Source organism: Dendrobates tinctorius, unplaced genomic scaffold (genome assembly GCF_039654945.1).
Source record: "Dendrobates tinctorius isolate UK_male_01 unplaced genomic scaffold, ASM3965494v1 ptg000028l, whole genome shotgun sequence".
Taxonomy (NCBI): domain Eukaryota; kingdom Metazoa; phylum Chordata; class Amphibia; order Anura; family Dendrobatidae; genus Dendrobates; species Dendrobates tinctorius.
Window position 1 is genome coordinate 88238917 of NW_027361696.1, and position 15324 is coordinate 88254240.

Consider the following 15324-nt stretch of genomic DNA (forward strand, 5'->3'; position numbering starts at 1 on the left):
GTATGCATGTATGTTGTATGAATGTTGTATATATGTAGTATGGATGTATGTATGCATGCTGTATGAATGTAATATATATGTAGTATGTATGTATGTATGTTGTATGAATGTTGTATGAATGTAGTATATATGTAGTATGTATGTATGTATGTTGTGTGAATGTAGTATATGTGAAGTATGTATGTAGTATATATGTATGTTGTATGAATGTAGTATATATGTAGTTTGTATGTAGTATGTATGTATGCTGTATGAATGTAGTATATATGTAGCATGTATGTAGTATGTATGTATGTTGTATGAATGTAGTATATATGCAGCATGTATGTTGTATGTATGTTGTATGAATGTAGTATATATGAAGTAGTATGTAGTATGTATGTATGTTGTATGAATGTAGTATGTATGTAGTGTGTATGCAGTATGTATGTATGTTGTATGAATGTTGTATATATGTAGTATGTATGTAGTATGCATGTAGTATGTATGTATGTTGTATGAATGTTGTATATATGTAGTATGTATGTAGTATGTATTTTTTTTTTACAATCAACACATTAGTTGGATGATGGGACTACTACTGTCCCATCATTGGCTAATGTGTCAATCACTGTCATTGTAACAGGCATAGCCCGATGGGACTTGTAGTCCCATCGGACGATGCCTGCACACACACAACCCCCAGCAGGCCCGTACAGACCCCCGGCAGTCCGCATAGACCCCCGGCAGCCGGCACAGACCCCCGGCATGCCCGTACAGACCCCCGGCAGGCCTGCACTGTCCCCCGGTAGTCTGCACAGACCCCTGGCAGCCGGCACAGACCCCCGGGCAGGCCCGTACAGACCCCCGGCAGGCCCGCACAGACCCCCGGCAGGTCGCACAGACCGCGCATCATGATGCGCACAGACTGCACATCATGATGGCATCATTTCAGCAGCCAATCACAGCCACAGCAGTGGCTCATTGCGTTATGGGAACTTCCGATTCCGGTATCCGATATTATAAAAATATCGGTACTCGGTATCGGAATTCCGATACAGCGAATATCGTCCGATTCCCGATATTTGCAGTATAGGAATGCTCAACACTATTAGTGGCACCATACTACATGGGTAGGTACTAAAAGCATTAGATCAATTTGGTCTTTTTGGCAGTTAGTTTGGATGTATACCGAGGGCAGGTCGCTATATATATCCAATGCCATTGTAACTACTTTTTATCTATGGTCACTATTGGTGGTTATAATATTGAACAATTGAACATTGACATGGTATTACATTTATTTTTATTGTTTTTATGCGCCATTAAGATATTTGCTTTGAATTGTCATTGATATATAACATCTAGGGTCACATGTAAAAAATTAATTGTTTTTATTATATCTATGCTAATTTACTTACGTGTTTTTGTAACAAATAATAAAAAAAACTTTTTTTAAAATAACAACTCTATGTATAGCACTCCTTTTCTTCTTTTTTGATAATATAGTTTGGAGTTTACATTAATTAAATCCAGAAATCTTTTGGACATAAAACAATTAAAATCCACTTGGATTATTAATAATTGAAAACAGGTGTTGTTTTGCCCATAATTGTCTTTGGATATTTTTTGTAAGCTGCCAATGATGTTAGAGGGAGCAATACATGGTATTAAGAAATGTGGTATGTATACTTTTGATCAGGATCATTTGGACGTTTTGGGCTGTCATTATGATTTAAAAAGAGAAATCACAGTAGTTTGACAATAAATGGCTTCACCCAACCTCTAACCATGAGTAGAGAAAATTTTTTGGTGTTATCATTCATATTCTCTGAAAAAAATCCAAGAAAGCAAAAATTCTGCCTGGGTATGTAAATTTTTGAGCACAACTGTGTATTCGGCAAATCTATTGACATGGTGACTAAATTCATCAAAGAGTTTTTGACAGAAATCAGGCACAAAAAACTTTGAGGCTGTGGAAAAATGTTGTCGCAGTTGGTGTTTTCACTTCAGTTTGGGCCAGCTACACCAATTTGGATGGAACTGATGCCAAAAGGGGGTGTGAAGCCACAGCCAGTCAAATTCAGGATGAACTATGGTGCACCTAGATTATAAATGTTCATCAAGTCCATGATTGGAGTAAGATTTGTAGAGATGTGCACAGAGGCATATGCTAATTTTTTGAGTCACTGGATTATGTAACAGGTGTGTGCCTCTTAATGAATCAGGAGCCTCTTAATCCAACACACCCTCTCATCAAGACCATCATGAATACACCCAGTTTTGATGAATCTACACCTTTTTGCCTACATTTACACCACTACTCTGTTGACTTACATTTAGATAGTTTTTCTTTGGGAACTATTTGGCTTCTTTTCAAATGAGGCACTGTGTTGTAAAGGAAAGATAAATAGCATTAACTCTAGATGCCATAAATTATGCCAAAATCGAGGAACATTCATAATAGAAAATCTGTCTCATGTGATGAAAGCCTCATGCAGTCACCAAACTAATAACAGTGCAGGTTGATGAGCCATTTGTTCACATGACTACTCTCAGAAATGGTCTGAAGGAGGGATGGTTTGATGAATTTTACTTTTTATACTTTCTTAAATGTCTTTTTTAACATTTAACTGTATTTTTTTATTTGTGCATTGTACTTGTATTTATTTTTGCTTCTTGCATTATGATTCTCATTATTTTTGCTTCTTGCCTTATGATTCTCTAGTAGTGATGAGCGAGTATGCTCATTACTCAAGATTTCCGAGCATGCTCAGGTGTTTTCCGAGCAGTTTGGGTGTGCTCAGAGATTTAGTTTGTGTCACCACAGCTGCATGATTTGGCTACTAGACAGCCTGAATACATGTGGGGATTGTCTAGCAAGCAGGTAATCCCCACATGTATTCAGGCTGTCTAGCTGCTGCAAATCATGCAGCTGTGGAGACGCAAACTAAATCTCTGAGCACGCCCAAGCTACTCGGAGAACACCCGAGCATGCTCGGAAATCTCGAGTAACGAGCATACTAGCTCATCACTATTCTCTAGTAATCTCTCTTTTTTTTGTCTTTGCTTCATTCTATATTCCGTCCCTTTGTAGCTAATAACTCAACATGGCTGGAGGGATCATAGGTAATACAAACATGGGCACACCTGATGTATTTTGATTGGAATGAACAATTGATATGCTAAGAATCTGCACCTGCTGTATTTTCAGAAATACGTTTAATGATGGCTGGAATGACTACAAAAACAACATCATGTATGCTGACTGCTCCAGGCAAATTTTCCTCCATTCCATGAATATCTGCAGCTGCCATCTTCTCAAGCAGAGCTAGAAGCTTTGAATCCCTATTCTACCTCCCATACTAAATTATTAGCTTTTCCCTTTTCTATATATACAGATATTTTTACAATTCACCAACAATTTATTCATTGAAAAACAGGATACAAATACCATTTATGGGAAATATGCAAAAGCAGGTGACTTATTTTCTCTTCAGTCTTTGAAACTAAAACCAGTAGAGGACTATAAGGTAAATAAAGAAAAATACTAACAAAAAATTTAGTGTCTCCTTTGAGTTTTAAATCCAGTTCTTGTTTTATAGGATTACAACACACTAAAACATAACGCATTATCAATTACAAGATTTTGAGGTTTGTGCACGCAACCAAATTATATCTGTTTTTTGTAATGACCATGACAAAGGGTATTAGCTAGTCATGTGTGATGTAACATTTATCTTACCCCGCCCCACTAAATGACTGCCCATAGCAGCCTTTTATTAAAATAAAAAAAAACAACATAAATAACAAAACTAACCATATAAGGATAAATGGAGGTCTTCCCTCAAAACCCAAGACTGATGACGTGTAAAATATATTCACATCTCCCCAGGTAATGTTTCACCCCTAGCTGTTTTGGCAATTGTTAGCAAACCTATCAAATAAACATAATCCACTACCTGTAGGCCCTTCAGACCCTCAATTCAGGATTTCCAATACCTGACACCACTTAATTAAGCTCACAATGGAGACCAGAACCGTTTGGTCTCCCCCCAGTCATCTATCATTGACCACATCCACCAACCTAGAGAAGCCCACCCCCGCTCTGATGCTATGACAGAAAAATCTAAATTTCATCAGCTGGCCAGATGTAAAAACTTTCCAACGTTTTAAAAAGCTGAACCCCCTGGTGAAAAGAACCCAATTAACAAACAAGGGAGGATGGAAGATTGCTTTCTTCAGGGCTGCATCTAAAATGACTGCCTCCTCACAACCGTCTCAATCTTTTAAACCCCCCCTCCCCAGTGGCTCATCCTAGTCTGATGTGATTCCTACATCCTCCCCTTTTTCTTCCTATCCTCCATGATTACAATACATAACTCATTGGCATCTCAATGATAGAAGATGTTAGCTGCTACTGATAAGATTTTCTCTAGATAGGAGGAAGGTGGAGCTCTGTTAGTAGCTCCTCCCACCTCCCATCTACATAGAACTGCATCCATAGCCACTGTCATCTTTCTCATTAATGGGATAGTCTGTCTACACTTAATACAGATTTTACCTCAGAATGCAAAATTTTGATAATAACTGATCAATTCTGGGGGAGAAACAAGCAGATATCTCTGATGATATATTACAAAGTTTCTTATTTTCACCCGTACTATTGATTTATGAAATAAAAATTAAAATGACGGTTGTGTTTTAAGCTCCAGAAATAGATTACATGAAACAGGATAGTAAAAACACTACATCATGAATATACCTTGAGATATAGTAAAGCAGTGAGAGACAGAAGAGAAAAACAGGTGTCACACAAGGACCTTGATGCATTTTTCACCCACACTGGGCTTCACCAGGCTGCATTTATACCATGAAACACAAAGAAAAAACAAAGTATGACAAACGTGCAAAAACACTCTGCTGTAAAAAATATATAGCAGTAGACAGCAAGTGCTAGTAAAAAAATGATAACAAACACAGGGTATTTAGTTGATATGTTTTTTGCAAAAAACGTATACTAGGCCACTCTACCAACATCACGGTATACCCATCTCGGAGCAGTCCTATCTAATGTATTTAAAACCCGACCATGAGAACAGTACCCATATGAGCAGGATTCAGAAAGATGCTTCCTGATGTGGGCATGCTGTGCAAGATGGCTCTTTATGTGCATGTCACACAAGAGAGGGGCGGGAATCTCCCAAACCTTGCATAAGCAAGAAACTAGATAGAATGAAAACACATGTGACATGCACAAAAGTGAAAAGGTCGGTTGGACAGTGTTCACACCACCCAAAGACTGAAACACAAAGAAAAAACACAGTATGACAAATGTGCAAAAATACTCTGCTGTAAAAAATATATAACAGTAGACAGCAAGTGCTAGTAAAAAATGATAACAAAAACAGGGTATTTAGTTGATACATTTTTTGCAAAAAATGTATACTAAGCCACTCTACCAACTTTATGGTATACCCATCTCGGAGCAGTCCTATCTAATGTATTTAAAACCTGATCATGTGAACAGTACCTATATGAGCAGGATTTAGAAAGATGCTTCCTGATGTGGGCACTCTGTGCAAGATGGTTCTTTATGTGCATGTTTCGGTAATGGGAAAGTCTGTCTACACTTAATACAGATTTTATCTCAGAATTGAAAATTTTGATAATAACTGATCAATTCTGGTGGAGAAACAAGCAGATCTCTCTGATAAGATATATTACAAAGTTTCTTATTTTATGAAATAAATATTAATATGACGGTTATGTTTTAAGCTCCAGAAATAGATTACATGAAACAGGATAGTACAAACACTACATCATGAATATATCTTGAGACATAGTAAAGCAGTGAGAGACAGAAGAGAAAAACAGGCGTCACGCGAGCACCTTGATGCGTGTTTCACTGACACGGGGCTTCATCAGGCTGCACTGATTATACCATGTTTAAGAAGAACTTTTAGTCCTTTTTCAGACATACATTAAACATGTATACATTCTATTTGAGCTTTTTAAGAATAAAACCAGGAGCAACATGGTTGAATAATGATTACCACCGTAGCTTGCAGAGACGATCTCCTGAGTTCAAGTCCCAGAAAGGACAATACTTTCAAAGAGCTTTTCACTGTGGGAAATTATTGTACAATAGCATAATGGGCAGTCACTCTCCCCCCCCAGGAATGGGTAGGTGGAGAGTCGCTGTCAGTCTAGTATTTTGCTCCTGTGTTGCCAACATCTTGCTATATGGGCAGGCTGCACCCTGTAGTGCATTTGTTCTAAGATCTGGGCAGGTAAGCAGTGCTGCCTCTTTTCTGCTGTGCTGTTTGGAGCATCCACTCAATCTTATGCAGGCCTTATCAACAGGCCCCCCAAAAATCTTCTGTTATTAACGTCATATAGTAGAGGACATGTTACTTTTAAATTGTTTGGAGCATCCACTCAATCTTATACAGGCATTATCAAAAGGCCCCAAAAAATTCTTCTGTTACTAACATCATAAAGTAGGGGACTTGTGACTTTTAAATTCTTTGGAGCATCCTCTCAATCTTATACAGACCTTATCGACAGGCCCCAAAAATTATTGTTACTAATGTCATACAGTAGGGAACATGTCACTTTTAAAATGTTTGGAGACTATCTTCTAAATTATGTGCATATTTCGCATCCAATTTCTCACAGCAATCTTTTATACCTAGCTTGAGACACACATCTGTTACACCTATCTTTTGATGAACATCAAACGCTTTCTGGTAATTGGTGTTGGGTAGATGAGTAATTTTTTTAGGCTGGATCCTGCATCTTGTACTTCCCATAGCTGCCCTGTTAATGATCCTGTTGTACGTTACCATTCCCGCCAAAAAAAAAATCTTGTGTTACTAACGTCATACAGTAGGGGACATGTGAATTTTAAATTGTTTGGAGCATCCACTCTATCTTACACAGGCCTTATTGACAGGTCCCAAAAAATTCTTCTGTCACTAATGTCATACAGCAGGGGACATGTCACTTTTAAATTATTTGGAAACTATCTTCTAGATTAAGTGCATCTTTGGCATCCATTTTCTCACGGGCATATTTTTACCGCTACTTACAGCATACAGTAGGGAACATGTCACATTTAAATTGTTTGGAGGCTATCCTCTAGATTATGTGCATCTTTGGCATCCATTTTCTCACGGGTATCTTTTATACTGTTACTTACGGCATACAGTAGGGAACATGTCACATTTAAATTGTTTGGATGCTATCTTCTAGATTATGTGCATCTTTTGCATCCATTTTCTCACTGGCATCTTTTATACCTAGCTTGGGTCTTGCATCTGTTACACCTATCTTCTGACGAGCATCAAACACAATCTGGTGATTAGTGTTGGATAGATGAGTAATAGTTGTAGGCTGGATCTTGGATCTTGAACTTCCCGTACCCACCCTGTTATTGATCCTGTTGTGTGTTCCTATTGCTGCCAAAATAAAATTCTTCTTTTGCTAACGTCATACAGCAGGGACATGTCACTTTTAAATTGTTTGGAGCATCCACTCAATCTTATACAGGCCTCATCGACAGGCCCCCTAAAATTCTTCTGCTATTAACGTCATACAGCAGGGGACATGTCACTTTTAAATTGTTTGGCGCATCCACTCAATCTTATACAGGCCTCATCGACAGACCCCCTAAATTTTTTCTGTTATTAACGGCATACAGTAAGGGACATGTCACTTTTAAATTGTTTGGAGGCTATTTTCGAGATTATATGCATCTTTGGCATCCAATTTCTCACAGGCATTTTTTGTACCCAACTTGACACATGCATCTGTTACACCTATCTTCTGACTAGCATCAAACATTTTCTGGTAATTGGTGTTGGGTAAAGGAGTAATAGTTGTAGGCTGGAATCTGCACCTTGTACTTCCCATTGCCGCTCTGTTATTGATCCTGTTGTACATTCCCATTACCGCCCCCCAAAATTCTTCTGTTAATAGCATCATACAGTAGGGGACATGTGAATTTTAAATTGTTTGGAGCATCCACTCAATCTTATACAGGCCTTATTAATATTCCCCAAAAAATTCTTCTGTTACTAATGTCATACTGTAGGGGACATTTCACCTTTAATTTGTTTGGAGCATCCTCTTAATCTTGTACAGGCCTTATCGACAGGTCCAAAAAAAATCTTCTGCTACTAACCTCATACAGTAGTGGACATGTCACTTTGAAGTTGTGTGGAGCATCTACTCAATCTCTTATAGGCCTTATTGACAGGCCCCCAAATTTTTTTCTGTTATTACCGTCATACAGTAGGGGACATGTCCCTTTTAAATTATTTGGAGCATCCACTCAATGTTATCCAGACATTATCGACAGGTCCAAAAAATAATCTTCTGTTACTAACGTCATACAGTAGGGGATGTTGCATGGTTTGGTCGCAGAAGAAACTTGTGAGAGTAGATTATATGGTGTAATTCAACTATTATCTTCACAGAACATGAGGTACATGCATCAGCTTCTTAATACAATAGAACACAAGAGGAAAAGCACTACTGTAAAGCATGCACACTACTCCTGAAAATAATTAAAATGTGTTGAACTATATTGTCACACAATACAGCATAAGAACATAAAACATAACTAAAAACAAATGTGGGTATATCAACCCGATTGCCCCGTGGATGCAAAATAACTTGGCACACTGCCCTGAATAAACCCCCTGTTGAGCTGTGCATAACAGATAAAGTGTTTCTTTAGAACACAACTCCATGGAAGGCAGGGGCTATGTAAAAGAGTAAAGTGGGTAAGCTCCCAACCGCAGACTTCACACAGAAACAATGCTAGGGAAGAAGACGTGGGATAATGATCCCACTATTAATATAATTGAAAGCCATTATCTGCATAATAAAGATGCTGAGAAGGAACTTACATAAATATACCATGAAAGAAGTCCAGCAGGGGAGCGAATCCCAAGAATCAAGGAATAGGTGGAAGCCCGGAATGCACCTGGAAGTCTTCAAACAGAGGTTGGACAGACATCTGTCTGGGATGATTTAGTGAATCCTGCTTTGAGCAGGGTGTTGGACCAGATGTCCCAGAAGGTTCCTTCCAACTCTACTATTCCATAGTTCCATGATTCTATGATTCTATCCTCTCTGTTCTCGCACTCCTCACCCATAGAGTCACCCTCCTCCGCTTTCTGCCTTGACAACACAGTACAGTCCGTGGGCTCCACAAATTTCTGAGTTTTGTCACAAATGGATCACCTGCACCCAACGGCATTAACGCCTGTTGAAGAGGATTTGGTTTATGCTTGGACAAAACTTTGTTCTGCCATAGATCTAAGTCAGAAAAAACTTGACCGTCGGTGCAGATGATATCCTCCTCTTGACTCTGTGAATCTTTAAAGCAGACCTCTGATATCCTTGAAATAAAATGTGTGAACAGCTCTGCAGAATGGTCCCTCTGTGGTTCCCCACAGTCAGTTGGGTGCTTGGAGAGTTTTGATGTGGGGGAAAAAAAGGTTAATTGGGGTGCCATCCCTGAGGAATATACTGTGTGATGTTAAGGTGGAGGAAGAAGAGCAGAGGCCACTTGAAGGAGCGCTTGCCTCCAATGGAGGACATATTCTTTCTGACCTTCATCTACAAAGTGTACCATTTTACACCTGCCAAAGAAAGGGAGCAGAGTTGCCCATCCAGTAGCAGAAGTTGTAAAAATGCTGCACAAATTCTGACTGCAGTGAAAGAAACTGACTTCTCATCCCTCATATCATACCTGTCTCACAACCCTAAACAGCTATTCAGTACTTTCAATTCTTTCCTCCATCCGCCAGTTCCCCCTCCCTCTCCTCTCATCTCAGCTGAATACTTTGCCTCACCACCTGTGAACTTAACACAATAACGTCCCACCTCATTCCAAACTTCACCACAGTCTTCATCTCAAGCATAACCCACCTCTTCAACCTGTCACTAAAAACTGATGTCTTCCATCCTGATTGAAACATATATCAATCACACCCATCCTCAAAAAGCCCACCCTTGACCCATCCTCTGTGTTTACCTATCACCCTTTATCATTTCTCCTCTATTCCACCAAACTACTGGAACAACATGTCCATTATGAACTGTCCTCCCATCTCTCCTCTTGCTCCCTCTTTGACCACAAACAATCTTACTTCAAACTGCACCATTCCACTGAAATTGCCCTGACTAAAGTTACCAATGGCCTACTAATCGCCAAATGAAAGTGACACAAGTTGGTCCTCCTTCTTCTGGACCTGGCATCTGTCTTTTGACACAGTGGACTATTCCCTTTTACTACAGACTTTCTGATCTGTTGATATTACAGACTTGACCTTTTGTTGGATTTCCTCGTACCTAACAGACAGGACATTCATTGTCTCCCACTCACGCACCAACTCCTCATCTCGCCGCCTATGTGTCAGTGTCCCTCAAGGTTCAGTTGTATGACTGGCAACTATGCTTAGAGGGCACATTCGCCCGCTCCCTCCCTCTTAAAGAGACCACCCACATCAACCTAAAGTATTCCCAACCTATAGCTGGGCGACACCTATTTAAGGCTTCTCCTCCAATATGGAGGTGCCTGAGCTACGTTGTTAGTTTTCATGCATCCTAGTTTTCAGGTTCCCCAGGTCTGTCTGTCTGCTTGTGTACAGTGTACCTGTCTGTTCTTACCTGTATGTGCCCATCTGCTTGTACCTGTTTGCGCTCTAATGTCCATCAGGTGGTCCAGATCACACCTGCCAGTACCCATATGTCTAACACCCGGTCCAGTCTGCACCTGCCAGTGCTTTTCTATTCCTCAGCCGGTCCCATCTGCACCCGTGGTTCCAGAGTCCTTACAGTGCCTGCCTGCATTTTTCATCCCTCCTTTGGGCCTTAGCAGCTTACCTGCTGTAGGGAATCAGCTGCCACATTCTGTAGGTAAGCCATGAAGTAGCACCTGGTGCCGCCTCTTTGTACCTCCTTGGGTCGCAGTTTTTGCCTGCTTCCACTTGTCCAAGTATGGATTTGGTTGGCCACCTAGTTTCGTCCCTTCCAGGCTTTCAGAGGAATGCAGAACAGAGATTCCATCACCTTGCCCATTACAGTCTCCATCTGCTGGGTTGGCTGTAGTGGAAGAGGTGTCGGTCTCCGCTATACTAATTCTAAGTTATTGCAATTGATGCCACTTTGTTGGTGTCTACCACTAATTTTTGTAAATGTATAGACTCCTGGTTGGGTCTCCTTCCTTTATGTTGCCTGTAACAATAGGCCTCCGAGGCTGTCAGGCCTCCATTTCCTTGGACTCAGCTATCCATGTTACTATCCTTAAATTTTTCTGACAATGGTAGTCTACAAAATTGATATTTGTGCCACCTGAGTGTGGCTCAGCATGAAATCAGGTACAGGTCTTGCAAGTGGTATCAGGGCTCCCAGAAAAGGGGCCCTACATCGATCCCTCACCCACCTTGTCTTACTGTGACGTTCAATTAAGAGCTGTAAGTTCTGTACCCAGACCCTGATACCTCATGCTTGGCTTATTACTGCAGTGCCATGCTAAAATCTGTACTGTTGGGTGAATTGAGGGCACTTTCCTGTTGCCTGTCCCTCTTTTGATGTGTTTTGGCAGCATTTGGGACCATTTTAACCCCTTAACGACCAAGCCATTTTGTAGGTTAATGACCAAGCCTTAATTTTGAAATCGGACCACTGTCATTTTATGTGCTTATAACTCAGGAACTCTTCTATGGATCCCGCTGATTATGACATTGTTTTTTCATGACATATTGTACTTCATGATAGTGGTTAAATTTCTTCAATATGACTTACATTTATTTATGAAAAAAACAGAAATATGGTGAAAATTTTTTAAAATTTTGCAATTTTCAATCTTTTAATTTTTTGCCCTTAAATCAGAGAGATATTTCACAAATAATAGTTAATACATAACATTTCCCACATGTCTACTTTACATTAGCAAAATTTTGGATCCAAAATTTTTTGTTAGGAAGTTATAAGGGTTAAAATTTGACCAGCGATTTCTCATTTTTACAACAAAATTTACAAAACAATTTTTTTTAGGGACCACCTCACATTTGAAGTCACTTTGAGGGGTCAATATGACAGAAAATACCCAAAAATGACACCATTCTAAAAACTGCAGCCCTCAAGGTGTTCAAAACCGCATTCAAGAAGTTTATTAACCCTTTAGGTACTTCACAAGAATTGAAGCAATGTGGAAGGAAAAAAATAACATTTAACTTTTTTTCCCCAAAATTTTTCTTTGGACACAATTTGTTTTATTTTGTCAAGGGTTTCAGGAGAAAATGAACCACAATACTTGTGTAATTTCTTCTGAGTACACCGATACCCCATGTGTGGAGGAAAACCAATCTTTATGCGCATGGCAGTGCTCAGAAGGGAAGGAGCATCATTTGAGATTTTAAATGTCAAATTGGCTGGAATCGAGAGCGGTCTACATGTTGCATTTGGAGAGGCCCTGATGTACCTAAACAGTGGAAACCCCCCATAATTGACCCCATTTTGGAAATTAGACCCCCCAAGGAACTTATCTATATGTGTGGTGAGCACTTTGAACCCCCAAGGGCTTCACAGAAGGTTATAAGGTAGAGCCGTAAAGTTAAAAAATCATATTTCTTCCACAAAAATGATCTTTTCATCCCCAATTTTTATTTTCCCAAGGGTAACAGGACCACAAAAGTTGTTGTGCAATTTGTCCTGAGTACGCTGATACCCCATATGTGGGGTGGAACCACTGTTTGGGCGCATGTCAGAGCTCAGAAGGGAATGAGCGCCGTTTTGGAATGCAGACTTCGATGGAATGGTCTGCGGGCGTCATGTTGCATTTGCAGAGCCTCTGATGTGCCTAAACAGTGGAAATCCCCCACAAGTGACCCCATTTTGGAAACTAGACCCCCCCAAGGAGCTTATCTAGATGTGTAGTGAGCACTTTGAACCCCCAAGTGCTTCACAGAAGTTTATAACATAGAGCCATGAAAATAAAAAAAATCATATTTTTTTCCACAAAAATAATCTTTTTGCCCCCAAATTTTTATTTTTGCAAGGGTAACAGGAGAAATTAGACCCCAAAAGTTGTTGTGCAATTTGTCCTGAGTACGCTGATACCCCGTATGTGGGGGTAAACCACTGTGATCGCCTTACTGCTATCCTTGAGAGGCAGAATGCACAAATCCACAAAAGGTGAAGAATTGGTTTTATTTTTTACGCTGTTCCTCGTGCAGTATTAGTGATTAGGCGACTTTATTCCTCGGGTCAGTGCGATTACAGGGATACCAGATTTATATCCTTTCTTCATGTTTAGCTTCTGTCACACACTAAAAGACGCTTTCTTTAGGAAGAATTTTTTGTAAGAAATTTTTGCATCGCCGTATTTTGAGAGCTATAATTTTTCCGTATTCCGGCCGACAGAGTCATGTGTGGGCTTTTTTTTTGCGGGATGAGCTGACGTTTTTATTGGTACCATTTTCGGGCATGTAACTTTTTTGATCGCTTTCTATTCCGATTTTTGTGGAGGCAGAATGAACAAAAACTAGCAATTCAGGAATTGTTTTTTTTTTCCTCCATTCTGCATATGGTAAAATTAGTATGGCAGCTTTATTCTTCGGGTCACTACGAATGCAGCGATACCTCATTTATATCTTTTTTTATGTTTCGGTGTTTTTTACACAATAAAAACTTTTATAGAAAAAATAACTATTTTTGCATCGCTTTATTCTGCGAGATATAACTTTTTTACTTTTCATCTGATGATGCTGTAGCATGGCTCGTTTTTTGCGGGATAAGATCACGTTTTCAGTGGTACCATGTTTATTTATATCCGTCTTTTTGATCGCGTGTTATTGCACTTTTTCCAAGCGGTATGATGATACCGCTTGGAAAAAGTATAAATTGCTCCTTTTTTGTGTTTTTTTTACGGTGTTCACTGAAGGAGTTAACTAGGTCCCTGCCCCCTTGCCGTGCCTCTCAGCTGTCATAGACAGCTGTCGGCACTGAACTGAAACTGAGTGTTTAAACTCAGTGACAGTGCAAAGGCAGGATGTGCAGAGTCGGTCCTGGTGCGGGAAGTTACATCCTGCCAAGACGGACTATGCACGTCCATAGACATTAAGGTGTTGCGCATGCGTTTGTTTTTGCCTCCCTTTGAGGTGAATTGCATTTGGATATGTTCGGTGAATATTTGACGAAATAATCGGTGAATATTGCAAATTCGGCGAACGCAATCCGAACCGAACATTGAAATATTCGCTCATCTCTACTGACCTGTGGTGAGATTTTGAATTTTGCAACAAGTTAAATTCTTCTGTGGTAAATATGTATTTTATTTTTGGATTTTCCCCATAGACTTGAATGAGATTAAGAAGATCCATACATAAAAAGACAAAAACATGTAATCCACACATACATTTATCAATAAAGTTTTAGAAAAGGAAGTTTCCAAAACAAAGCTGTTTTATTTAAAACTAGAGTTGAGCGAAACGGGTCGAAAAATTTCAAAAGTCGCCGACTTTTGGCAAAGTCGGGTTTCATGAAACGAAACCCGACCCTAGGATGAGGTCGGCCACGAGGTCGGCGACTTACGAGCCAAAGTCGCGTTTCAAAAGTTTGTTTTGCGCTCTTTTTCAGCCAATCAGGATCCACGGACACTGTGGGCAACGTGATGACATAGGCAGGGGTCACCACCATCTTTCAGAAGGGCATGCAAGAGATTGGCTTGCTTTGGTGGGTGTCACAGGGGTTCTAAAAGGGCGTGCACGCCGACCGCCATCTTCTGCCGATCTTAGCATAGGGAGAGGTTGCTGATTCTGTAGGGAGAGCGTTAGGCAGGGAAGAAGAAAAAAAAACTGCTTCTGCTGCTAGCGATTTTGCCTGTACAACACACCAGTCACTGTGTGTGCAGTGCAAGGGGAGGCTATATTGTGGTGGATCAGAGGTGTTGGTTGTTAGGCTGCCTTCTAAGGCTTCCTGACAGCTGCATTGCTGTTTACCCACTGCTCTGCAAACTGCTTTTTTAAAAGCAATCCCAATTTTTTTTTTTGTCCTGCTGAGGTACTTAGCGTGCATTTTTTCACACCATACAGCGGTGTACGCTCCTCACACAGTACTGTGTAACGGCTGTTATCACAGCCACAGTGAAGCTATCTGTGTGTCACTGTGGAAGGATAAGTGGAGGACTTGTTCCGTTCTTACAGACCTACACTCTAGGGAGATTCCTATTCTGCCCAATTATACATACACCTTGTAGTTTATGATACACTAGCCAATTTCTGCCTGTGACATAGCGCTCTGATATTCAGTGGGCCTCACACAATC

At 40.1% G+C, this 15324-nt stretch overlaps 1 long non-coding RNA gene across 2 annotated transcripts in view; it reads left to right on the forward strand.

Moving 5' to 3' along the window:
- Window positions 1-15324, forward strand: part of LOC141085621 (uncharacterized) — a 384296-nt gene that overhangs the window by 226832 nt on the left and 142140 nt on the right. Inside the window, exon 4 of one of the 2 annotated variants that reach the window (XR_012231338.1) lies at window positions 3194-3494. The exons of the other annotated variant lie outside the window; for it this stretch is intronic. This is a non-coding gene — a long non-coding RNA (uncharacterized lncRNA). Of the gene's footprint in view, window positions 1-3193; window positions 3495-15324 lie in introns of those variants that run through there. 2 annotated transcript variants of the gene reach the window in all.